Source organism: Trachypithecus francoisi, unplaced genomic scaffold (genome assembly GCF_009764315.1).
Source record: "Trachypithecus francoisi isolate TF-2019V2 unplaced genomic scaffold, Tfra_2.0 Lachesis_group5, whole genome shotgun sequence".
In the NCBI taxonomy this organism is placed as follows: Eukaryota; Metazoa; Chordata; class Mammalia; order Primates; family Cercopithecidae; genus Trachypithecus; species Trachypithecus francoisi.
Genome location: NW_022681470.1, coordinates 60527248 through 60551243, shown reverse-complemented (window position 1 = coordinate 60551243; position 23996 = coordinate 60527248). Strand labels below are relative to the sequence as shown.

Sequence of the window (23996 nt, the reverse complement as noted above, 5' to 3'; positions counted from 1 at the left end):
CTTATTAGGATTGTCATGAGGAGGGAATGAGGTCACGCAGTTTTAGCATGTGTTTTGGTGCCTGAAATATAGTAAGTGCTCAGTATGTGTGAGATCCTTTTTACATATTACTTTTATACTCAGGAAAAAAAAGTAAATGTTCTTAAAAAATAACCACTTGGCTAAAAAATTGCCATTTGGATTAAAGAACACCAAGAAAACAAAAGCCCTCCTGGAGATGTGGTGTCTCTAAAAGTGACTGAAACAAGAATGATCATACAATAAGGTAGGGGTTTAACTATGTCAACGTTCCTGTGAAAAGGGAATACACGGCTGGGTGCAGTGGCTCACGCCTATAATCCCAGCAATTTGGGAGGCTGAGGCGGATGGATCACAAGGTCAGGAGTTCAAGACCATCCTGACTAAGATGGTGAAACCCTGTTGCTACTAAAAATACAAAAATTAGCCAGGCACAGTGGCAGGTGCTTGTAATTCCAGCTACTTGGGAGGCTGAGGCAGAAAAATCACTTGAACTCAGGAGGCGGAGTTGCAGTGAGCCGAGATTGCACCACTGCACTCCAGCCTGGGTGACAGAGTGAGACTCCATCTCCAGAAAAAAAAAAAAAAAAAAAGAAGAAAGAAAGAAAGGGGAATATAAGGTGGGAAGGGTTTTGAATGAGGAGTGATGACTGTGATGAATGCAAAGTTGATGAAAGAAAATATAGATGCTTTTTAAATGAAAAAACAAACAAACAAAAACTCACGAAACTAGCTAGATTAGATCACAGTATAATGGACTGAGCTATAAAGCAACAAGCAGAAGAAAAGCATGTAACCCAGAAAGTAGGGAGAGTCTGTGGGTTGGGTAAGCAGGAATGCTCTGTCTAGCTAGGGCGTTAGAGAGGCAGTGTTGCCTAGGGCCCAGGCAGGATGACAGGGGCTGAGTCAGAAACAGCCCTGGGTTAAACTGGGGCAGAATTTAGACTGCATTTAGACAAGGGACTTTGGGGATTGGAACTATGGATTTGGCCAGCCTGGGGAGCTCTGAAACACAACTGCTTATAGCACTAGGTGCAGGACACAAGCTGAGTAAGTTAGGAGAAGGTGCACTTCACTAATCTGAATATAACTGGGAGCCTGGATCTTCTGACATTGTTCTTAAGCAGTGTGGCCTTCCAACAGCCTGACCTGTTTTGTGCCAGTGACACTAGAGGATGCTGGACACCAGAAAGAAGTAAAAAGAGAATCACCACCATTACTAGGATGCCAAATGGTGTCCAGACCTCCTCTCCACCTTGGCATAGTGGCCCCATAGAGTCACACAGAGTGGGGCTGCAGGGAGCCTCACAAGCTTCTAGCATGAGTTTGAAGAGGGAGAGGGAAAGGTGGAACTTCCTTAGACAAGGGCTCAATAATTCTAGGAGACCAGTTCCTTAAGCCAAGTCTCCTGGGGAACTGGCCATTGTTTCTTTCCACATTCTAGTCACCAACTTCCTAGGAAGATGTCCCCAGTCTCTGTCACCGAAGCCCAGCTGAGCAAGACAGCAGTGAGATCTTACTTTTAAATGTTGGTACCCAACTATAATTAATCTGCAGCATTGTTTGGGTAGGAGGAAGCAGAGAATGTTAGAGTTGAAACATCCTAGAAGTACATTTAGCCCAAACTATTCATTTTACATCTCAACAAATTGAAGCCCAGAAAGGTTCAGTGATTTTTCAAAAGTGATAGAACAACTTAAGTGGCTCAAATTCCAGGTCTCCCAATTTCCAGTCTGAAACTCACTTCTCTAGAACTACCCTGCCTGTCATTAAGAAACCTTTGCAATTGTTCAGGCATGAGATGAGGTTTTGAGCAGGGAAGGCGGCCCTGGGAAGGAAGAAGGTAAAGTTCACCGTGGTCTATTTGTTTAGAGACAATTTTCTATTTCTTTATATCCATCCATCCATCCATCCGTCCATCCATCCAACCATTCTTTTTTTTTTTTTCCTTTTTAAGATGGAGTCTTGCTCTGCTGCCCAGGCTGGAGCACCATGGCACGATCTTGGCTTACTGCAACCTCTGCCTGCAGGGTTCAAGCAATTCTCTTGCCTCAGCCTCCTGAGTAGCTGAGACTATAGGCACATGCCACATCACCTGGCTGATTTTTGTACTTTTAGTAGAGATGGGTTTTCATCATGTTGGCCAAGCTGGTCTCGAACCCCTGACGTTAGGTGATCCACCCTCCTCGGCCTTTCAAAATGCTGAGATTATAGGCATAAGCCACCATGCCCAGCCTATCCATCCATTCGTTACTGATCCTCATTCTATGAGCCAAGGACTGTGCTAAACACTGAGTATATAGGAATGACTAAAGCATCACTCTCCTTTTAAGTAGCTTGCAGGCTGGTGAGTGGGCTCAGTGAAAATGCTGCAGCCAAAACCAACAAGTCGCTGCATCTCAGAAACCATGCTGCCATAAGCCTGTTCACATGAACTCTCAGCTAATATTCACACCCTTGTCTGTAAGTCACTGCCTCTGAAACCATCTCCCATCATTGGATGCTATCCCTGAGAAACTGGGAGGGGACCAGAGAATTCTCCCTGTTCCAAGAGAGCCTGGAGCACTTAAGTGATCTATAGGAAGCAGGAGCAAGAACTGCACTTAATGCCAAGCAACTTCCAGCCAGGAAAGGCAAGTTCTGGTTCACGCATTATCTTGGCCAAGCTGCCACTTCTTGCCAGCTAAAGTCTCTGTGTGGGTGTGTGCTGGGAAAAGCAGGGAGATTCCAGTCTGAGACTCTCTCGCCTGTTTATCCAGGGGCAGCTCAATTCCAGTGCAGCTGACAGTTGATCTGGGTGACCAAATAGTGACAGCACCCTTGGGCTACAGCTTCTACAAGAACAAGTAGTGTTGTCACCCAGTCTGACTCCCTCCATCAACAAGAGATTTCCCAGCATTGACTTCTACAGCATCTACTCCTAGGGGAGGAACGCAGGGCAATAATAAACAAGGTGAGGTGGTTGCAGCTGTCCACCCTCCACTCTGCCTTATTTCACCAGGACTCTTCTTGCTCAAATATCAAGTAAAGCCCTAGAGCTGGCACCAAGAGGGTAACCTGTCTCATGGAAATGATGGGGCCCCTGGTCAGCCCTTTGATGGAGAGTTGCAGGAGGCTGAGGCCTCTGGGCCTTTTGTTACTGGGAGACAATGGGCTATGACCCTTTTATAAATGTACTGAGTCCAAAGGTTAGCAGGGAGCAGGTGGGCAGGCTGGTGCCAGACTCCATGGAAAAGGAAGGGAGAAATGGAGGGACAAAAGAGGAAAAATTAAAATTCAATGACTACCCTGGCTCATGCAGTGAGCCAGGCACTCAGAACATGTATCACTCTTCATTTGTGTGTGTTCACATTTTCCAGAGGAAATTGAGTGTGACAGCCTAAATAATTGGTCCATGGTCACATAGCTGGCCGGCCAGACTTGAACCCAGTTCCATCACACTCCCTCAAATCTGCACTTTTATATAACACCACCTGCTGGGATTGGAAGGCCAGTTGGGTGAGTTAGGACACAGAGCATTGTTATACAGAAAGGAACAGGAATGGATTCAGCATTTGGTAAGCTCTGACCCCTAGGGCGGAAAACCCAGTGGAAATTTGCATTCTTTTCTCTATCAATATAGGACCTCAGCATCCTGTTTCCTAGTCCCAGTAAATGGATTTTCCAGTGTTAAGGAAATCTCTTTTCAACTGTTCCTCTTACAGGGCTAAATGGCTTAGGTGAGATATACAAACAGAAAACAGATAAATCCAGGGTCATACTTTCTTTCAGACTTTTTATATTGCTCCTAATGTCCCCCATCAGATTAGACTGTGAGGTCAGGTGCAGTGATTCATGCCTGTAATCCCAGCACTTTGAGAGGCAGAGGCAGGTGGATTGCTTGAGTCCAGAAATTTGAGACCAGCTTGAGCAACACAGCAAGACCCATTCCTAAAAAAAAATTTTTTTTAATTAGCTGGGTGTGGTGATGCACACCTGTAGTCCCAGCTACTCAGGAGGTTGAGTTGGGAGGATCCCTTGAGCCTAGGAGTTGGAGGCTATGGTGAGCCATGATGACACCACTACACTCCAGCCTGGGCGACAAAGTGAAATCCTGTCTCTAAAAACAAAAACAAAAACAAAAACAAACAAAACATAGTAGGCTGTGGGGGTTAGACCAGAAGCATACCCTGAGGGTTACCCCGCTGGTCTCAGTGGCCCACTGTCTGAGTCCTTTTTCCCTCTGACATTGGGAAGCCTAGGAGTACAAAAGTTACCAAAGCAAAATCCACTCGATGATTTTTTTATTGAGTACTTACTATGTGCCAAATACTGTTCTAGGCACTTGGGATATATCAATGAGCAAGACGAATATCCTTGCTCTCACGGAGCATATCTTCCAGGAGAGTAAATAACCTTTCTTTGTGTATTAGAAAGGCCATGAGCTTTGGTGTCAGGCCTGGGTCAGATATCAGCCCCAACCCTAATGAGCCAGATGATCTCTGGGCAAGCTATTTAACTCACTGAGTGTTAGCTTTCTTATCTGTAAAATGGGAACCATAGCATGTTGTAGGAGTGTTGTAAGGATTACAGATAATGCATGTTAATTGCCTGGCACAGAGCAGGGTTCAAAAATGGTTAATACTATTTTTCCAGTCCCAGCTGAATCCACAGATTCTGGGACAACTCGCATGCCCTGTTATTTAAGGGCTTCAACCAGAGCATTATCTTTAAGATATCCTAGAGAGAGTCTGGTGTGCTGAACAACGTAGTTGGGTTTGAATCAACCTCAGGCCAGTGAATTCTCCCTCTAGAAATGTCTGCTCCCACCCCTAGACCTAATGGAAAAGATAGGCCTGATTAGTCTCCCTCCCCTGCCACAAGCCACAGATCACTGGAGTGCAGTGGACATCAGATCTAAGCTGGAATCAGCATCTGTTGGCATTTGGACTGAGAGACCAAGTTAATTTACTTTGGAGCGCTAAGTGGGAAGGCCACATGGGCTGAGAGATGGAACCTACTGCCTGGTTCACCCGCAACGGGTCCTGTGCTTGTGGGTGAAACAGCAGGAGCCCATCTGTGAAGAAGAGAGTGCTACAGCTCCAGGATGTAGGCGTGGCCCACAGAGGGGCTACACTTCCCACACCTAAGTTCTGTGCTATTTCCCCGTAATGTTCTCATAAAGCTCCCTTTTACTTTTGCTGCTTTGAGTAGGCTTCTGTTCTCACAACCAGATGATCTCCAAGACAAAGCCTGTACCTGTCTCAGAAGGTGGTTGTTGTGACATAATTTGGAAGCATCTGGCATTTAGTCGACATTCAATAAATGCTGTTGAAACTCCCCATGTTCTTGACAACCAGTCAGTCACTCAGCCATGGAAAGAGGAAATCTATCAATGGGCTAAACTAAGGGTGCATCTTAGCCTTATGGTTTATGAACATCTTTATCAATGTGGAAAATGAAGACAATGCTAGTATCGACCTCACTGTTCGCTGAGAATATTAAATGAGATGATTCAAGTTTAATACCTATCAAATAAATAATAAATGTTAGCTCAGATTATTACTTCTACCATTGTCATAGTTATTTAAGATGTGACAAGAGCTGGGTGCAGTGGCTCACACCTCTAATCCCAGCACTCTGGGAGGCCAAGGTGGGCAGATTGCTTGAGACCAGGAGTTTGAGACCAGTCTGGGCAACATAGTGAAACCCCATCTCTACTAAAAATACAAAAAATATATATATACATAAGCTGGGCATGGTGGCATGCACCTGTAGTCCCAGTTACAAGGGAAGCTGAAGTGGGAGAATCACCTGACCCCAGGAAGTCAAGGTTGCAGTGAGCCATGCCTGCACCGCTGTACTCCAGCCTGGGTGACGCGAGTGAGACCCTGTCTCAAAAAAAGATGCAACAAGCGTTGTTTTAGGTCTTGATCTAGGCAAGGAGGGAGGATGCAGTGAGAGCAGGAGTGGGAGCACACAGAGAACAGGAGGATATTCTGGGGAGTGGGGTCAAGGGGTTGGGCAGTCAAGAGAAGGAACTGAGATGGAGAAGGGGAATAGGAAGAGGGGGGTCACTGGAATAATAAGCTTTACGTATATCTAGCACTTTAATGTTAATGGGATGCTTTTACCTACAATACCTTATTTGTCTGTCATAACACTCTATGGGGTACATAACGAAAGGTGATATACAAACTTTAAAGAGGGCAAAACTCGGCTGGCCGCGGTGGCTCACGCCTGTAATCCCAGCACTTTGGGAGGCCGAGGCGGGTGGATCACAAGGTCAGGAGACCGAGACCATCCTGGCTAACACGGTGAAACCCCATCTCTACTAAAAGTGTACAAAAATTAGCCAGGCGTGGCGGCGGGCACCTGTAGTCCCAGCTACTCGGGAGGCTGAGGCAGGACAATGGCGTGAACCCTGGAGGCGGAGCTTGCAGTGAGCCGAGATCATGCCACTGCACTCCAGCCTGGGCGACAGAGCAAGACTCCGTCTCAAAAAAAGAAAAAGGAAAAAGAGGGCAAAACTCAGGCTAGGTGCAGATGTGTACAGCATGTACCAATTGAAGCTAAATCCACTCCTTTATCCTTTATACCACATTGCCTCTGAAAATAGGGATTAAGAGGCTGAAATGAGAGGTAAAGACTGGAGAAGAAACTGGAGGGCTTCTCTGGAGAGGTATTGTTTTATTTCTCAGTACCATTTGGATTCCTCTGGGCATCCCAGCAACAGAATATCTCCACCCCATCAGCGGCAGAGGCTCCAGGTATAAGCAGGAGATGGTAAAGTCAGGTAACACCAGGAGGCCAATGGAGCGGCTGAATAAATCAGGCTGGCCCCACACCCAGCTTCGTCACCGTGCCCCGGTCCAGGAGAAGGCTTTCTTTAGCAAAGGACAAGAGCAAGCCCTTAACCATTCAGGCCATGGTCTCACTGCTAACACCAGGGGCTGCCCTGCAATTATATCTAAAGCCCCTCCCAGCTCAGTTGTGTGTCAGGTCTAGATCTTACCTCCCTGAAGTCAAGGGTTAAATGTGCTCTCCAGGGAAACAAATGCAAATTCCCTGGAGCACTACCAACAAGCAGGGCTTGCTGTGAGTTCCTAGGCTCGGGACAATCATCCCTGAGCTTAAGGTCAGTGCTGCTTAGCCCTTCCTTTGCCTCCTGGATACCACTTCTTCCCAAACCCTTAACATAGTGCTTCGCATATGGTCTGTGCTCACTTCATGTCTGTTGGATAAATAAATGGGTAAGTGAAAAAGCAAATGAATGACAGATTGGCTCTGGCAATCAAATCAGCCTGGGCTGTCACATTATGGTGACCCCGCCCTCTTGACTCTTAGACCCCAAATCAGAGATCAGCGGCCAACCTGACTTAATCAGCTGCTAAGGAAGGATGGAGTTAATACTGCTTCCCCTCTGCACTTCCTCTGACCTTTTGGAGGAGCCACACCCTGAGGAAAGGGTAGGGCCAAGAATACCCTGGCAGGAGGAGGTCTCTACCCACCTCTTTCCAGGAGTTCTGCCTCCCCTCTCAATTACCCTGCCTCTCTCAGCTCAAGGCCCAGTGTGCAAGGAGGAGCTGTGGAGGGACCATTAGGAGCTGCACGGTGATGCGGGCAGTGCCAAATTCTTCTTTGCATTTTCTGTAGTGCTAACGACCTTAATTGTTAATAATAACAGCAACAATAACAATCATGCCACCACACCTTTATGGTTTCTAGAATTTGTCTTCCAAATTGCTCCTAGCACATGACCTCACACCATCCTTGGAGGGACAGGGATAGTTCTCCCTGCCATGTGGGTAGAGACGTTGGGTACCAAGGAAGTTTGGTGTTGATCTGGTCACACAGTGTTGCAGTGATGGGGTCGAGGGTCCACTCTTGGAGTGGGGAGAATTGGGCTGTATCCCCAGCTCTGCCTCAAACTAACCCAGCGTCTTTGGGCAAGTCTCGAGGTTCCAGTTCTCTGTCTATCTCAAATGCTCTGTCTCAATAAAATGAGACTGGTGACCAGCCCAAAGCCTGGTGACCGCCCTCCCCTGTACAAGGTCAGAAAGCCCCTGGAATGGATGCTTGCTGTGCCTATCCTTGCATCCTAACAGATGTCGTATGAGTGCTCCCCACAAAGAAGGCTGTAACATGGATGGCAGGGAGGAAACATCAAAAAATCATCCTAATGGTCCATGAGTGCCAGGAGAGCAGACAGGCAGCAGGCTGCTGCTGCCAGATGCCATCCTGCCCACGGTACCGGCGCTGGCTCAGACAAAGGCTGGAGGCCTTCCAGCGAGTGGGATCAGACAGCCTCCCTTACCTGCCAGACCGATTCTCCAGGATGCTCTGAGTGTCCTCAGTTGGGATGCAGCAGCATGCCCCTTCCTCCCCGTCTCCCCTCCCCTCCTCCATCAAATCTATTCTTTCTCTTTAAAATCCTGTTTGGCAGTCACCTCCTCCATGAATAATTTCCAGTTGAGCCCTGCCAAATTCTAGTCTCCCCATTCCTACTAACACCCCTTCAGCCCCCAGCCATCCTATTAGCAGCTACCAGCCATCACTAGGTCATGTGTCCCTATGCCAGATGAGATTTCAAGTGTGTGTTCCCGCTCTTGTATCCCCCTAGACAGAGGACGAATAGGGCCAGTATTTCCCATTTCCTCCTTTCTTAAATTTTCCTCCATCTTCAGCTCCCAAGATAGGAAGCAGGGCATTCAGGACGCAAGAAGAGCGGACTATAGATGGATGATACATTCCTCTCTACCTTGGGCAGTTTCCCTGGCCAGTTGCCAGGAAGGCTAATGCTAGAATCTCAGGCAGAGTCCAAACAAGGGCTCTGCCAACATGTCTACCTCTAGGGCTGAAAGTCTGGATTGGCAAGGAGGGTAAGCTGGCCTAGCAGCTGGCGACTTTGCCTGAATTTCTAATCCAACCCATAGTTCACATGAAAACCTAATCTCTCCAGCTCACAACACTGACTACAATCCCACTGACATTATTCCAACGTTGAATAATATTGTAGGTGAGCTACATGAATTGCCTTTGTAGGTCAAAAGCGGTTGTATATTGGCATTTTCATACGGTTCAGTCTAATAACTTTTGAGGGATTATGTGCCCTAGGAAACTTTGTGAAAGTTTGAATTTCTCTACCTCTAGCTAATATTCCTTAGTTTCTGGCCTAGGACATAGCAGAATTATGGCCTTGGAAGGTACTTCCTAATTGAAGTTCCTGGCAGGTGGAGGTGGGAAATCTTAGAGCCTGTTCTACTCCCAAACCTCAATGATGGCAGTCCAAAGACATACGCTTTTTGGCCTTTTTTCCCCTGGTCATCCTGGGCAGAAGGGTGGGACATGTCTGCAAGTTGTTACATTGTGCTAGATTCTATCTGTGATAAAAGAGTTTGGTTTGGGCATTGAGAGTTTTACTCCTTTGTCTTCTATAGAAGAGGAGGGTCTTGAATCAGGAATGTCTGTATGTTCAAACTTGGTTTCATGTAACAGTGCAGTTGATGAAGGCTCAGAGATATCCCCTGCTTCAATCAAGGTTACCCAGCAGACAAGAGTCTAGATTACCAGTTTTCTGACTCCCAGTCTCGTGCTCTTCTGGCAAGCCTGGCAGCCCACTAGAACAAACTCCTCCCTGTCTGCCCCCTTCCAACTTCCTGGCTCCCGCTCTTTCAGGCTCCCTCACCAACACAGAAGGGGAATTGACTAAAGGATTAATAGCCCTCGCCTACATAAGCCTACGTAAAAAGAGTCCTGAGTCATGTAGGGCCTAGCCCCGGGGTTTCCAGGAGAAGAGAGGGAGAGAAAAAGAGAGAGAAGCCATCCTGGAAACTCAATCTCTCTCCAGAGCGAGGATCAGGATGGGGAGGTGGCGGTGGGTAGCACAATGATTTGGGTCAATGACAGGACAGTCAGGTGTGCTGTCCTTGCCAAGGGATTGCCTAGAAGGCCTTGCTTAGCTCAGGCATGAAGGCTCTGGGCAGGCACTGCTTGCTGGTTTTTTTTTTTTTTTTTTTTTTTGAGACGGAGTCTCGCTCTGTAGCCCAGGCTGGAGTGCAGTGGCCGGATCTCAGCTCACTGCAAGCTCCGCCTCCCGGGTTTACGCCATTCTCCTGCCTCAGCCTCCCGAGTAGCTGGGACTACAGGCACCCGCCACCTCACCCGGCTAGTTTTTTGTATTTTTTAGTAGAGATGGGGTTTCACCGTGTTAGCCAGGATGGTGTCGATCTCCTGACCTCGTGAACCACCCGTCTCGGCCTCCCAAAGTGCTGGGATTACAGGCTTGAGCCACTGCACCCGGCCTGCTTGCTGGTTTCTTTCACAATCACCTAATTAGAGAATTCTAAGGGATGTTAAAGGTTGGTCAGCAACAATCTCTGGGCTGTTTGGTCAATTTCTTCTCTTACAGCCTGGGACTGCCTTCCTCAAAAGTTAGGTGGGTGACTCTGGAAGCCCTCAGTCCCCAGGTTCCCTCAGCTGGCCGCATGGCATGGTGGGAGGATGCCTGTCATCCTGCCTCCCTTTGTGGCCCACCCATCAGGGCACAGCTGCTCCTGTCTGGACAGAAGAGGCTGTGGGTGGGGAGCAGTGAGGGTGGGAAGGAAGGCTTCCTAAGGGACCTTACTGTCTCAGAAGATCCCTCTGTGTGGATGGGGACTCGCAGCACTCAAGAGCTTAGAAAAGACACTCCTATTGGTCAGGAGTTTTGCAGATAAGGTGAGAAGAAACCAGGAATCTAGGAGTGCCTCTGGCATGGACTTCTCTCTCTGGCTAAGTGTTTGGAAAAATGTCAAACCTGAAAGGTTGAAAAAAATAGCACAATAAACAACTGCAGACCCTTTACTTAGTTTCATCTTTTTTTTTTTTTTGACACAAGGTCTCACTCTGTCAACCAGGCTGGAGTACAGTGTCATGATCACAGCTCACTGCAATCTCGACCTGTTGGGTTCAAGTTATCCTCCTGCCTCAGCCTGCTGAGTAGCTAGGACTACAGACAGGCGCACAGCCACCATGCCCAGCTAATTTTTTATTTTGTAGAGGTGGAGTCTTGCTATGTTATTCATCTCTACAAAATAACAACAATAACAAAATTAGCCAGCCATGGTGACACGCACCTGCTCCAGCTACTTGGGAGGCTGAGGTGGGAGGATTGCTTGAACCTAGGAGTTTTAGGCTGCAGTGAGCTATGACTGCACCACTGCACTTCAGCCTGGGTGACAGAACAAGGCCCTGTTTCAAAAATAAATGGGGGCTGAGTGTGGTAGCTCATACCTGTAATCCCAGCACTTTGGGAGGCTGAGGAGGGTGGATCACCTGAGGTCAGGAGTTTCAGACCAGCCTGATCAACATGGAGAAACCCCATCTCTACTAAAAATACAAAATTAGCTGGGTGTAGTGGTGCACGCCTGTAATCCCAGCTACTCAGGAGACTGAGGCAGGAGAATCGTTTGAACCCAGGAGGTGGAGGTTGCGGTAAGCTGAGATCGTGCCATTGCACTCCAGCCTGGGCAAGAAGAGCAAAACTCCATCTCAAAATAATAATAATAATAATAATAATAATAATAATAATAATATTAAATAAATAAATGGGGCCGGGTATGGTGGCTCATTCTTGTAATCCCCACACTTTGGGAAGCTGAAGCAGGTGGATTGCTTGAGCCCAGGAGTTCGAGACCAATCTGGACAACATGGTGAAACCCCGTCTCTACAAAATATATGAAAATTAGCAAGGCATGATGGCATGCGCCTGTAGTCCTAGCCACTTGGGAGGCTGAGGTGGGAGGATAGCTCGAGCCCAGGAGATCAAGGCTGCTGTGAGTTGTAACAGTGTCCCTGCGCTCCAGCTGGATGACAAAGCAAGACCCAGTCTCAAAAACAAACAAACAAACAAACAGATACATGTCTGTTGCTTAAGCCACCCAGTCTATGATGTTTCAGCAGCCCAAACTAAGATATGCTAAGACCAATCTTTCACCCCATTGGGTGAAAGATTTAGTATCCATTAAACGCTAGACTAAATCAGCTATTAGAGTAGAGGCTGCAAACTGGTCAATTTAAAGTTCCAACCTGGCACAGTGGCTCACTCATTATTCTGGTGCTTTGGGAGGCTGAGGCAAGAGCATTGCTTGAGCCTAGGAGTTCAAGGCTATGGGCCACTGCACTCCGACATGGCTGACAGAGTGAGACCCTATCTCTAAAAATAGGTAAATAAATAAAGATAATGTTGGCTAAAAGATGCAAAGTTTCAGTTAGACAGAAGGAATGTTTCTGAGATTTACTGCACAACATGGTGACTATAGTTAATGTAATGCATGTTTCAGAATTGCTAAGATTTTAAATGTTTACACTACAAAAACAATGATAAATGTGTGAGGTGATGGATATGTTGATAGTTTGACTGAATCATTCCATAATGTATACATACATCAAAACATCACATTACATCCCATACATATATGAAACTAGTATTTGTCTATTAAAAATTAAAAAAAAATTTTTTTTTTGAGATAGAGTTTCACTCTTCTTGCCTACGCTGGACTGCAATAGCGTGATCTTGGCTTACTGCAACCTTCGCCTCCTGGGTTCAAGTGATTATCCTGCCTCAGCCTCCCAAGTAGCTGGGATTACAGGTATGCACCACCACGCCCGGCTAATTTTCTATTTTTAGTAGAGATGGCGTTTCTCCATGTTGGTCAGGCTAGTCTAAAACTCCCAATCTCAGATGATCTACCCACCTCAGCCTCCCATAAAATTAAATTAAATTTAAAGAAAAATGTTGTCATTACCACTAGATTTTATTAGTTGGAATTTACTTATTTATTTATTTATTTGATACGGAGTCTTGCTCTGTCTCCCAGGCTGGAAGTGCAGTGGCATGATCTTGGCTCATTGCAACCTCCGCCTCCTGAGTTCAATCAATTTCTGGCTAATTTTTATATTTTTAGTAGAGACAGGGTTTCACCATGTTAGCCAGGTTGGTCTCAAACTCCTGACCTCAAGTAATGCACCTGCCTGGGCCTCCCAAAGTGCTGGGATTACAGGCGTGCCCAACTGGCACCACCGTGCCCAACTGGCATTTACTTTTTAATTTTTTGAGACCAAGTCTTGCTTTATCACCCATTCTGGAGTGCAGTGTCATGATCAGAGCTCATGGGAGCCTCAAACTCCTGGGCTCCAGTGATCCTCCTGTCTTGGCCTCCCAATGTGGTAGGATTACAGAGTGAGGCCTTGTGTCTAACCTCGTTGGCATTTCTGGTAAGAATTTTCCCTCCCTGCTCCTCCCCATCCAGGTCAACTGTCAAAATAAACTCAAGGAACTTTTAATATTCAATGTGTTATAATCTATTACCATTATCCTTTTGAATGCTCAATGCGTTTCACATCTGGCTGGCGGGAGACCCTTTAAGCCAGCTCCTGTGCCAACATGTCATGACATGAGCACGCTCTAGTTTCTGGAACAACATAGTTCACTTATACTTTCCTGGTCTCAGACTTGGAATTACTCATTTCTTCAGGGAGCACTGCTCCTTACAACCTCCCCCGTGGGAAGTTGTACTTAGAAATAAAAATCCAGGTACTAGGTGTGTTCCTGTCCATAGTCCTTTCAGTGGACAGACCCACAAGATATACAAAAAACCCACAAGATTCTTTTTCCCCTTCCCTGGTTCCATACTTATATCTCTCTTTTTCCATAGTGAGACCCTGATTTCCAGAAATATCACCATAGTTACTCATTTCATCTATCATACAATAAACAAAACATAGTTTCCAATTTATGACACAAATACTACAACCAATAACATGTCTACAAAGTAAAGGTCAAGATTTCTTTGTAGTTTTTTTTTCTTACTTAAAATATGAATTCCACAAAGAATATAGAATCAGGGTTTTAAGCTTAAAAAGTACTTGAATTAGGCCGGGCATGGTGGCTCAAGCCTGTAATCCCAGCACGTCAGGAGGCCGAGGTGGGTGGATTTATGAGGTCAGGAGATCAAGACCATCCTGGCTAACACAGTGAAACCCCGTCTCTACTAAAAATACAAAAAATTAGCCAGGTGTGGTGGCGGGTGCCTGTAGTCCCAGCTACTTGGGAAGCTGAGGCAGGAGAACGGCGTGAACCTGGCAGGCGGAGCTTGCAATGAGCCGAGATCCCGCCACCCCACTCCAGCCTGGGCGACAGGCTCCATCTCAAAAAAAAAGAAAAAAAAAAAAAACTTCTTACTTCTCCTGCTTTCTTATCCCAAAGGTGGCATACTACATACTGTACTATGTCTTGGTTTTTTCACTTAATAATATATCCTAACAATCATGTCATGTAAGTTCACAGGGCTCCTAGTCATTCTTTTTTTTTTTTTTTTTGGCTGCCTAGTATTCTATTGCATGGATGTACCATTGTTTGTTCAACCATTTTCTTAAGAATGGGCATTTGGATAGTTTCCAATGATTTCCTATTGTAAATATGCCTTTAAAAAACACCTTGTGGCTGGTCTTGGTGGCTCACGCCTGTAATCCCAGCACTTTGGGAAGCTGAGGCAGGTGGACTACCTGAGCTCAGGAGTTTGAGACCAGCCTGGGCAACACGGTGAAATCCCATCTCTACTAAAATACAAAAAATTGGCTGGTGTGGTGGCGTGCACTTGTAATCCCAACTACTCACGAGGCTGAGACAGAATTGCTTGAACTGGGAAGGTGGAGCTTGAAGTGAGCCAAGATCGCGCCACTGCACTCCAGCCTGGACGACAGAGCGAGACTCTGTCTCAAAAAGAAAAAAAAAAAAAAAAAAAAAACACCTTGTAAGTATCTTTTCATATTTGTCAATGAGCATCTTCTGGATAAATTCCTAGAAGTAGGGTTGCTGGGTAAATGTGTATGTAGCTTTGTTAGATACTGCTAACTTCCTCTCCATTGAGGGTGTACTACTGGTTTGTACTCCTGGCATTGATTATGCAACCTAGGTAGACCTTGCTATGAGGTGTTCTAAGCTAAGACTTTCCTTGAACCTAGCTGAGAGTCCTTGACCTTCCTACCAATAAACACACTGCTCCAAACTCCCTTTGCCACACCCCAAGTGAAGTGGCAGAAAGGCAAGAGGAAGGGGGTCTTATTAATCCCATCCCAGTTCATTGTCCCAGGGGTTTGTGCATGCAACTTGGGAAACTAGAGCAGAGGTGAGTGATGAGGCTGAGGATCTCAGGCAGACAGGAACTGGGGTGAGGAAAGGTAGAAATGGGGGCTCTGCCCCTTGGCACCTATGTTCTCAATCCTTTTCTTTCCTTTGGCCTCTCCACTATCCCTTCACACATAGACTGCCTCTCAACAGCCTCTTCTCTGACCTGGGGCCCTTGGCTCTGGTTCTTACTAGATCCTGCCTGGTTTCCCTCCTCAATCCAAGTTCCTGTAGGCTGAACACAGAGGACTGGCTTAAGGTAGAGGCAGAAATAGAAAGTCCCTGTCATTTCTGTTTTAACATGTGCAGAGGAAATAAGTCAGTGGAACAAGAATGGCTCACACAAGGGAAAGAGGAAAGAGGACACAAAGAGAGATACTGGCAGAGGAAGCCAAGGGCAAAACATTCCACACAAGCATTTTGGACTCCAGCCCCAGGGCCTGCTCTAATCCTATGACCTACAGAAAAGGGGAAATGAGTGGAGAAAGGTTGTCATCCCAGTCTGACAAGGCAGAGGCCTTGCTTTTCTCATCGTTCTTTCCTTCTCAGCCCTACCCACCAAATACCGACTGGGATGACAGGAATCAATGTCTAAGAAGCAGGGAGCTGGACTGGGTAGGGAGCCTGGAAGAATTCAGATTGCCTGAAGAATCCTTCCAGAGAAGGATAGTTAAGACTCTGGGTGGGGTGTTCCCCTTCAAAGTCAGATTGCTAATCTAACCTTGGAGTTTGGAGCTAATCTAACCTAAATCAAACAGTTTTTTAGGGGTGTGGCTAACAGGGTTTGTCTTGGTCATTCTGGGGACTAAGAATGAACAAGATCCTTTCCTCTCTCCAAGGTTTAGTGGGTCTGCAATGCTCTGTCCTAGTGGGCAGGGCTGATCCACGTCTTTGGGTGCTGGGTCCAAGGCCAGGAGCATTGAAAAAAAAAAAGAGAGAGAGGGCCGGGCGCGGTGGCTCAAGCCTGTAATCCCAGCGCTTTGGGAGGCCGAGACAGGCGGATCACGAGGTCAGGAGATCAAGACCATCCTGGCTAACACGGTGAAACCCCGTCTCTACTAAAAATACAAAAAAAACTAGCCGGCGAGGTGGCGGGCGCCTGTAGTCCCAGCTACTCCGGAGGCTGAGGCAGGAGAATGGCGAAAACCCGGGAGGCGGAGCTTGCAGTGAGCTGAGATCTGGCCACTGCACTCCAGTCCGGGCGACAGAGCGAGACTCCACCTCAAAAAAAAAAAAAAAGAGAGAGAGAGAGAAAAGTGCCCATCGGGGTTTCGGAGTTTTGGAGAGAAGCTAAATTCTTCAAGAGGCAGTTTGCAGTGGAAGGCTTGACCTGCTGACAGGTGGCAGGGAGCAGTCCAGCCCCTGTTCCTCTCAGGACCTCGGGTCAGTGGGAGTGGGTAAGAGTAAAGCCTCCCGATATCCTGGCCCAGGACGTCCAGCCCCTACACACCACCTTACCTCTTCCAGCACCCACACCTTCGGCAAATTCTAACCGCTCTCCTTCTGCCCCTAACTGGGTCCTCTCATTTTGATTTTCTTCTGACAAAGACCACAGCAATGTGACAAATCTGCCTAGCCACGCCCTGTCACCTCTACCGTGGAGAGCAGGCTTTCCATTGTGCAGAAGGGAAACTGGAGGCCAGACGGCGTGTTAGGAACTCGCTGGCATCAGGCTGATTCCAGGGCCCCCAAACTGCCCGTACTTCTCTCAATGCGCGTTGACCCAGCGCTTTAACGTCCCAGGCTCTGTGCTGGGCGCTGGGAGTCCCAGGGGTAAGACGGGCTGTGCTCCTTTGACTTGACCTTCAATCCAGAGACTTGGTGGTAAATGGAAGGGAGAAGGGTCTGAGGCTCGGCACGACCTGGGAGGCAGGAAGCCTCCGTTGGCAGCTCAGTTCTCATTCTCCACGGAGTTCTCAGACTACGGCAGAGCCCGGGAGGGTGGAGCCCAGCAGCGGAGAGGCTGACGGGGCGGGGTCGCAGAGGCCGCGGAAAGCAGAGGGGCCGCGGGGTTGCGCAGTCGATCCCGCCCGGAGCCCCGGGGGAAGGGCTGAGACTGCGGGAGCCGATTCCCCCCTTTGGCCGCGACCCCAGGCTCAAAGCCGCGGGAGCAGGCAACCCAGTGCGCGCTAAATAACGACCTCACGGAGAGGCAGTCCCTGAGCCCGTCAACATCGACCCCTAATCAGATTACTGAAAATAGGAAGGCCGGCTGCAGGAACAGTGACACTCTGGGCCCCCACGATGGGAGGCCGCGGCGGAAGCGGCGTGATTTTCGGGGTTGCACCTCAGCAAGATGGTGGCAGGGAGGATGGGACTCCCGAGGAGGAGCAAAGAAATGGATCCCCTCCCTCCAGGACACGGGCATTGATTCTGTCTTGGGGTCCCTGCCCACTGGGGAAGGCCTCATTCCTTTATCGACCAGAATACAGGTAGGGAAGAGTCTAGCCAATGGGGTGCAGTCAGATCAATTAACACTTCAAAATGAAAATCGGTTCCTGTTGCTTCCTCAGCCCCGGGATGAGCTCTCCTCTAAGTGTTTTGCTTCCTTCTCCCCCAGTTTCTCAGCTGTAGCCTTTACCACTCCTCCAAGCCCTGGGGCTGAAGGCAGGTGTTTCCTCTCCCCCAGCCTGATTCCCACAGATCTGTCTGCTTCAGGGTTTAGGGCCCACCTTCCAGAACACGCCTTACCAAGCTGCCACCATCCTTCCTGCCCCTCCCAGAGTCTGCTCCCCAAGCCACCACCCTCAGCCAAGGAGGGTAACTCAGCTCATGGGCTAGGAGGCCTCTTTCAGTCCCCTTCTTCATAAAAGCTCCTGGCCCAGCCCCTCCTCACCCCCAGGCTCCTTTCCTGGGCCTGGCCCAGCCTGGAATAAGCCTGGTCTCCCTCCTCCAGGTAGAGGACCCAGAGTGAAGGGGGCACAGGAGGGCCTCCAATGAGAAGCCCTGGAGACAGGGCAGCTTGGGGAGGGGCTTAAGGAGCAGGGTGAGGGTCTCTAGACTCCCTGCCAGACTCCTCACCCAGAGGAGGGAGCACTACAGAATGGGATTTTGTTTCCCTTCCCTCCCCAACTCTTTTCCCCTCTCCACAGGGGCCTTAGTTGAGTGTCGGCCTATTTCTTCATCTGACATTCCCCCTGCCCGGCCAGCAGGCGCCGGCATCATGTCTGCAAGTTATTGTAAGTCCGGCAGGAATGCCCAGGAGGGAGGTGCCTCTGGCCAGCAGAGTGCCCACTCCCCTCCCAAGATGTGGCTGCCACTCCTGCACCCTCCACACCCAGTTGGAGAAGAGCAGCGGGTACCCTCAGGGAGGTGGAGGAGTGTATGAGGCCAGACTGGACTCGGGGAAGGATGCCAGCAGCCCCCTCTACCAAGAGCGAACCAAGTATGTAAGAGAAAGAGAGAAGGGAGAGCAGGAAGGACAATCCCAGTCTTAATTCCTAGCTCTTCAGCAAACCAAGGAAGTGACCCAAGACGCTCAGGGACCCTTCCACAGATGCCTGTGGCCCACACCATCTGCCAAACACTCACCAGCCCCACAGTCTCCAGCCTTGAAATCGGAAACTTTTCAATTCACCCTTCTCCTTCCTCCCCTTTGGGACCAGAGATGTGTGGGGCGGTGCCCTCGGAGACACTCATACAGTTGGTTCTGGACGCTCACACACTCTCAAACAACAGCGGTACGAGGGAACTCCCAGCTTTTTCCACAGCTAATTATAGATGTGAAAGTCTGAGGATGTTTTGCAAGCAGCACAGAGAAACTGCTGAGGTTTCTCTGCAAAGCTAAAGAAATTTAATTTGTGCACTCTCCTTTCCCCACTCCTCCCAACTTCTCCCAGCCCACCTCTACCCCATGGCCCCAAAGTGCCCCTCTCCTAGTTCCCGCTGCAGCCCCCCTTTCCTGCTGAAGATTTCTTTGGTTCCTTTTTTTTTTCCATCTCTCTTTTGGGCTTTTGAGAAAGGGAACAGACACGGAAAATATTTTTGCAACAGTTTTCCATCCTGCGTCTCATTCCCAAGCCAAGGGGGAAGGGGAGGGCAGGAATGGAATGGGTTGAGGGAGGGGAGATAAATGTTTTTTCCAAGAGCTCAATTTTGATGTCAAAAAGAGAGTCCCTCCATTCCCCTACCCCATAGCCCAGGAATGACAAGAACTAGGAAAAGAGAGATAAATCACTTACTCGACTATACAGTTTCTCAGAAAACAGTATTTGACAAATCTGTGCACACACACATATTTTTAAAAATCCTCCAAACCCAGTCGCATGAAATATGCTAGAAAGAGGAAAATTGGGGAGTTTTGGAAGCCACTGAGAGAAAAGAAAGAAACAAAGTTTGCAAATCACAAGTCAATTCATTCTCTGCAAGCCTACCTCTCTTTCTAGCAAAGATCCAGGTTTCTCCAAGCGGGACTCTCCCTCTGGGTTTCCATGGATGGGGGTTGGGTGGGGTGACCAACCACCAGACTCCCCAGTGTGGCAACCAAGCTGGAGACGCTGGCTTTGCTCTCTTGCCTCTCCGGCTAAGGCCGGGGAGTGGGCTGGGTCTCCTCCCCCTGCCCTTCCAATGGGAAGGACCTCTCAGGTTCCTGAAAGAAAAAGGGTGCAGGAGAGCTGGACGGGTGTCTCTGATCTTGCTCTCTTCAGAGGATGGTTCCCCAGGAAGTTCGTGCCCCCCTCCCAGCCCCCAGCGTTGGACAATCTCAACAGCAGAGCTTTCTTAAGAAAATGCTTGTCATGGCAACAGCTCTAGCTAACTCGGGCCAGACTGGCTCACCAGCTCTCCCCAAGCAGTGCGGGAAGAGAGAGGGGAGGAGCAGGAGCTGGAACAGAGGTGGGACTTGGCATGAGGCCAAACCATTACTCTACTGTTAAGGTGGCCCGATTCCTGCGGTTGCTTCCTGGTTCGTCTTAAGGGGGAATGGGGAAAGAAAGGGAAGAAATCCTCTCCCCTGTCGGCTTTCTTCCCCACCCTTGCTCTCACTTGTTGAATAGAAAGCTGAGTAGGGGTGGAGGAGGGGTGAGGGTGGAGGTGGGGAGTGGATGTGGGTGGCGGTATTCAACGGTTGCTGGGCGGAGGGGGAAAAAAAAGGAAGCTTCAGCAGGCGGTTGGCTTCCTGCAGCTCCTATGGGCCTCTCAACTCAACCCCTTACTCACTTACATCCAGGACCCAGAAACCCACGGTGTCTGTGGACACTTGTATGTCCCCTCCCACCTTCCTGCTCCTGTCTGAATAGGGGGTTCCTTGGAGAAGGAGAATAAATTGTTTTGTAAACGCATACACACACACACACACCTCCTCCCCGACACCTTATATACAGGTCACATTTTGTTCCCTCTTGCCCCTGTACCCACCAGAGGTATACTGACAGTGCATGAAAATAGCTGCCTACTTTTGAGTCCTGCTATGCATGGGCTATAACACCAAAAGCTTTGTCTATACGATATCATTTCTAGTCCTCATGGCAATCTTGAAAGGTACCTGTTATTAGCCTCATTTCCTAGCTGAGGAAATTGAAGATTGAGTGTCTGGCCCAAGGTTATACATCTGGTTCATGCCAGAGCCAACAATTCAAGGCCAAGTGAGACGGACTCCAAAGCCCAAGTACTTTCCTGTACTTGTATCATACTCCGGCACACATTTCCTTTTCAATTTGGACACACTCAGACATCCATGCACACTTATACACAGCCTGTAAACTGTTAATCACACCCCCATACCCACACACCCACTAGCATTGTGCAACAGTGCCACCCATAGATTTTGCATAGAACTTTATGGCTTTCAAGCACAAACATGCACCATCAGCTGGTTCACACAACAACACATCTTCATTGACTGACAGATTCCCACACCTACCTCAGCAAACACACTCATGTTTATATGCTTGTGGAAGGCACATTGACATATATCTCACAGGTTATAGCTATGAGCTATGCTGTGAAGAAGGTGACTGGCCACTACTTCCCAAACTTTTAAACAGAGGGTTGGGAAAAGGCCTCTTTGATCCTATCATTCTAACCCAACACCTCACACCACCCCTGTCCTTCTTTGCTGTCATCCCTGCCCCCAAGAAACAGAGCCACACGCACATGGAGAAACAGAGTTGTGAATTAGACCCAGGGGTTCAGTTTCCCCCGTGTCCAATTAGCACCCTCCCCAGTGTTCTGTCATTTGGGTCCTCTTTTTCCTCTTCATTTTCTTACCCTGTTATTTCTTTTTTCTTTTTTTTTTTGAGACGGAGTCTTGCTCTGTCGCCCAGGCTGGAGTGCAGTGGCATGATGTCGGCTCACTGCAAGCTCCGCCTCCCGGGTTCACGCCATTCTCCTGCCTCAGCCTCCTGAGTAGCTGGGACTACAGACGCCTGCCACCACGCCCGGCTAATTTTGTTTTTGTACTTTTAGTAGAGACGGGGTTTCACCGTGTTAGCCAGGATGGTCTCGATCTCCTGACCTCGTGATCCGCCTGCTTCGGCCACCCAAAGTACTGGGATTACAGGTGTGAGTCACCGCACCCAGCCAGTAATGTTTTTAGACTGGTTGGGCTGGGTTCAGAACTCAGAGTTCCTCAATGTGAGGCTGGAGATTGCCTGCTGTCATCTGAAAACACAATCCAAAATAACCCTGGCTAGGGTCAGTGGCTCATCCGTGTAATTCCAGTACTTTGGGAGGCTGAGGCGGGAGGATCACTTGAGGCCAGATTTCAAGACCAGCCTGGGCAACATAGCAAGACCCACCCCATCTTTACAAAAAAAGTAAGAGAAAAAAAATAAGCCCCTGCCTGTGCTTGTGCCTCTCCCTGCCAGCAGCCAAAGAAAGTTGCAGGGGTAGGGGGAGATTTTAGGGACACCCTCCATGGAAACTGTGGGTTGTTTAGTCCTTTTTGCCTAGTGATTGACCCTCCCACCCTCAAGGCACTTACAGGACCAAAGGTGACCTTTGTTCTCATTTCAGCCTCTTGCAACTCCACTGGTCACTCTCACCTTCCCAGGGCATTTCAAGAACAGAGTTGGTACCTTGTTAGAGTCCTTCCTTCCTCCCTCCCTCTTCCCTCCCTCTCCCCTTCCCTTCTCTTCCCTCCCCTTCCCTCCTCTTCCCTCCCCTCCCCTCCCCTCCCCTTCCCTCCTCTTCCCTCCCCTCCCCTTCCCTTCCCTTCCTTCCTTCCTTCCTTCCATCTCCCTTCCCTCCTTCCCTTCCCTTCCTTTCTTCCTTCCTTCTTTCCTTCCTTCCTTTCTTCCTTCCTTCCTTCCATCTCCCTTCCCTCCTTCCCTTCCCTTCCCTTCCTTTCTTTCCGTCCCTCCCTCCCTCTCTCTGTCTCTTTTTCTTTTCTTTCTCTCTTTTTTCCTTCCTTCCTTCCTCTCTTCCTTTCTCCCCCCTTCCCTCCTTCCTTCCTCCCTCCCTCCTTCCCTCCTTCCTTCCTTCCTTCCTCTCTTCCTTTCTCTCACCCTTCCGTCCCTCCTTCCCTCCCTCCTTCTTCCCTCCCTCCCTCCCTCCCTCCCTTCCTTCCTTCCTTCCTTCCTTCCTCCTCCCTCCCTCCCTCCCTCCCTTCCTTCCTCCCTTCCTTCCTCCCTTCCTTCCTTCCTTCTTTCTTTTTTTCATTATAGATCTCCCTGTGTTGCCCAAGTTGGTCTTAAACTCCTGACCTCAAGTGATCCTCTCACCTCAGCCTTCCTGGAAACTGGGACTACGGGCATACCCCACAATGCACAGTGCCTTTGTTAGATTTGGTAGACCCTATAAAAATGTCAGCTTCAGGAGCCCAAATCAATTGTTGGGGAAGACATGAGAAAGAAAGGAAAAGAAATGAATCAGCCGAACAGAGCTGCAGATTTAACGGCTTGTCAGGCTCCCTGCTGGATGGCACCAACATGACATTTTAGCACCAATGAGTGTCAGTTGCATCTTTATCATAAGAACGCCAGTCTCTGAAATGACTCTTTAAACGTATTAAAGTATATTTTAAGCTCGTCTGCAGTGGCTGTGTGTGGAGGCATTGCCTAACTGTTCAGTAAACTTGTCTTGGGGGAATAACAATTTAGGCCAGATGTATGGTCCCATCAAAGAAGAAGTCTGCTTTGGCTGCCTGTTTTGTGGGGACTGGGAAATGATACCTTTTCATAGCTGGTTATTATTGGAAAGGTAAGATCTTCCCCTCAAGCTTCCTGGATTCCAGCGAGACAGGCTCTGCCTGGGAGGTACTGTCAAAAGAGGCTCTGATGGCTATCCCACCTCTGGCTGGCGAGGATTCAGGGGCAGGCCAGGATGATGACTTTCAGGGTGGCTGCAGATCCTCCCCTTGACCGACTGTGGGGTTGTGGGATGAGAAAAAAGGAACCTCCTTCCCACTCCATTCCCACCCCAGCTCTGCTGCAGACAGGAGGGAGGTATGTTGTCCCCAGAGGACAATGTGACCCCAGAGGAGCCGAGTGGACCGTAGCCTGATCTCTGTCACTGAGCTGACCACTAAGGCCTGTGTTTTCTGGAAAGTTAGAAGCCTCGGTGCTTCGCTTCTTGCAGCGGCAGGTTTGAGGTCTAGAACGGGTAAAAATAAACCTATCCATAAAAATAACCACTAGATGTGGGAAAATGGAGTTGGCCCCGCTGGGGCAAGAAGGAGGACACTGCCTCTGGCATCAGAAGTTCATAGTCTGCATGTTCTGCTCAGCTCTGAGCAGTCCTGTTTCCCTCTTCTCCCAGCCATCCTCTTGACTTCACAGGTTCCTGTTCTTTAGGTCTAGCCTGGCTCTCCTCAGCCTCCTGTCCTCCCCATAGCAGGTCAGTCTCTACAGGACTTACATCACTGTGGACGCTGTCGCTACCTCATCTCTCA

The 23996-nt window shown here is 48.7% G+C and overlaps 1 protein-coding gene across 7 annotated transcripts in view; it reads right to left on the bottom strand.

Moving 5' to 3' along the window:
- The window catches only part of ATP2B4 (ATPase plasma membrane Ca2+ transporting 4), a 113471-nt gene extending 93465 nt beyond the window's left edge, over positions 1 to 20006 (bottom strand). For 2 of the 7 annotated variants that reach the window (XM_033197754.1, XM_033197751.1), the window contains exon 1: positions 19540 to 20003. The gene's annotated coding sequence lies outside the window, so the exon portion shown is untranslated. Of the gene's footprint in view, positions 1 to 18697; positions 19018 to 19539 lie in introns of those variants that run through there. The other 5 variants (XM_033197759.1, XM_033197756.1, XM_033197752.1 and 2 more) reach the window with 4 other exon arrangements.
- Between the last annotated feature and the right edge of the window lie 3990 nt (positions 20007 to 23996).